The sequence below is a fragment of the Palaemon carinicauda genome, chromosome 28 (genome assembly GCF_036898095.1).
Source record: "Palaemon carinicauda isolate YSFRI2023 chromosome 28, ASM3689809v2, whole genome shotgun sequence".
Taxonomy (NCBI): domain Eukaryota; kingdom Metazoa; phylum Arthropoda; class Malacostraca; order Decapoda; family Palaemonidae; genus Palaemon; species Palaemon carinicauda.
In genome coordinates, this window is record NC_090752.1 from 30,272,559 (window position 1) to 30,275,695 (window position 3,137).

Sequence of the window (3,137 nt, forward strand, 5' to 3'; positions counted from 1 at the left end):
CTTAAATAGAAAATAATCGTGTGCGTTATAGAAATAAGTATTTAATTCAGGACTCGGATGGTAGCTCCCTTACATTGCATTTGAGGATTCGTGTTCAATCCTGATAAGAGGTAGAAATTTTACAATAACAACAACAGTTGGAAGTATCTTTTCTTAGCATCATAATTGAACTTTTAATTAACAGATCGTAAAGGTTTGTTGTTGATGGTAGTCCAGAGTATGTTACTCATAATGGAATATGATATCTGGTGTTATTGAGATAATCCCATTTCAATTTTGACTCAGATTTGATTCCTGATATAGCAGACTGACGTCACCATTACTATGGTCTCTAACCCTAAAATGGAATTACCTGCTCACATGATTAAGGAAAAAAATTCCCGAAATTTGTGCAAATAATTCTCGGGGATGATAAATGGTTTTGTACTCACAAATGCATTACTGATAAATTCAAAAATAAAATATAACGAAATAAACTGACCAATAGATAAACAATTAAATATACAAATTATCACAAAAATAAACAAATAAATAGATAAGAAATAGATAACAAAAATAAATCATTAAATAGGTAAGCAAATAAATTATCAAATAGATAATTAAATGCACAAACAAATAAATAGACAGTGAAATAGATAATTAAATATTAAATACACACACAAATAAAGACAGTGAAACAAATAAATAATGCATCACAATCATAATTAAAATTGCTTTTCTTATTCCTCAAGTAAAATCGCTTTAACGAAAACGTGCGAATGTAATTCTGTCGCTTATACGAAAAAGTGATTTACTTTCAGTAAGAAAGTTTGACGGTGAGATATTATACGGTGCCACGAACCCAACTCGAGTAGCTGATCTTCATCATATCGCATTCTATATCAATAAAGTAAGCAAAAACATGTTCAGAAAGTCTTGTGCTCACAAAGTCTTGGAAAAAAAAAAAAAAAAAAAAAAAAAAAAAACTGTTTTTCTACTCACCTTTTACGAACTTCCGAGATGTCTGTCATTACTGCTATTATGCTTGAAGTTTTGTCTGCTCATTAGGTAAAATACCTGACCCCACTTTATTTCCTTTATTTCACTTGACGCTAAATACGCGTGGGAATATAAAGTAGTTACTCATTATCTGAAACAAGAATAATGAATAGTTTTCTTTAGAGACCCATCTATCACCCCCCCCCCAAAAAAAAAAATAAAATCTTATCCTATTTTCAAATAAACCTTTAAGATACCATATATATGTATTAAAGGTATCGGGGAAAGGTCCCAGAATAAATCTTAAAAACCTGAATTTCATCAAAAGATTTCATCAAACAAAATCTATCCTTTTAAGATCAAAAGTTCAAGATGAGGAGACTTTGGACTTGCGAAGAATCGCTGAATGTGTGATATGTAAAAGAAAAAAAAAATACTTATTATTAATAAAACATGCTAACGCGTAACGGAGAAAAATGTCTTTTCCATTTTTTTTTTTTTTTTACGGAGATAATCTTAAAAGTCCTTTTAATCTTCGCTATGATTAATTGAAACATTATTACTTTTCTTCGAGAGTAAACCTTCACAATCAATAAATTATTATTTTTTCTAGATCGTGTATATCTCAGCTACATATTAAAATCATCCCTGTCATCTGCTTTTAGAAGACAAAAACATAGAATATTTTTATAATATAAATTATTTATCATTAAAGGTATTTGTCATCTGAAATTTGCTGTTGGCTTCTTATAACTATATAGAGTAATTCATGTCAAGAGCAAGATTACAGAAACTTGAAACTAACCTTAAGAGTCTTGCAGAGGAAGAATGGATCAGAATGGGTGCAAAGAAAATTGGAGGGGCACTCATTCGAGTGCATACCTTCGCCACGCCAAGCAGTCACATTTTGCTCTTAACTGTACTGTGTACTTGTACTTCGATTTATTTTCTTCAAAACTTTAAGGTTTTGTCCTTGAGTCTTACCCCACATGTCCACTAAGTATAATTCAAATGAGTTCAATAGTATTTGCATAATAGTGTTCACAAACAAAAAATACACCAACTGAATACATATCATTTACTTAACATTGCAATTATTTTTAAAGTACTGTTGCGTAATTTTATTTTAATATATTTTATACAAAATGTTACAGACTCATCACTGGGTCATACCCAATATGACTACCAAGTTTGGTGAGATTTGGTAAAATAGTTTTTATGTAAAGTTGCTCACAAATAAATAAACAAACGACGACATCGAACGATTTTGGCAAAGATAATGAATTGAGAAAAAGCAAAAATTCCAGTGAAAAAAAAAAATCCCAAGAAGTTAACATATCAAATGTAACCTTAGACTACTATTTATGCCGGAATTATTCCTCCTTTTCTTACTGATGAGATTGCAAAGGCTGCAACACTTCTCCTTCAATGACTAAAAAGAATATATTTATAAATTCTTAAGAAGCTGGTCTATTGTAGAGTAACTGCAATAGTTTTTTCATGATTTATTTATATATTTCATTTGTGCATTGAAGAGATGAATAGCCAGCCCCTATGATGAGTTCCTCTCGTAGAGATTCAAGTTTATCACGTAAATTACGTAACCCTTTCGCTGCTAATTTCATTGTATTCTTCATTCAAGTCAGTATATGTAAATTTACGTTATTTTTAGGAATTAACTTTTTATTTCACGTATTTTGTTACTAAGTCTTACATAAACTGTTTGAGAGTATTATGTGACCCTAGGAGATAGGTACAAGGGCTTATGTAAAGTTCTTTTATATTTGCATGAGGTATTGCGTCCTGTTCAAGAGAAAATACTCAATTATTGTGCCATGTGCTTTGGAATTTTCACGAAAAAACCTAATGATAGGTCTTATCTTTTTTTTTTTTTTTTTTTGGGGGGGGGGGGGGTTTACTAAAGGTGGGTGGAGCTAGATGACAGAGAGTCTTGGCGTTGTGCATTGATATGCGTAAGAGTTGCCTGAAAACCCAGGATTCATCTCTTGACATTTTTATCTAGTTGGAAACTCTGGCGTCGATGAAAGATTAGCCTCCCACACTGCTCAAATCTTTTGGAATCTTCTGGAAGTAGCTAAGTTTCATATGAAGGCGACCCGAGGGTTTCATAGATGAGAGAGAGAATCCCAGCCTTAAGA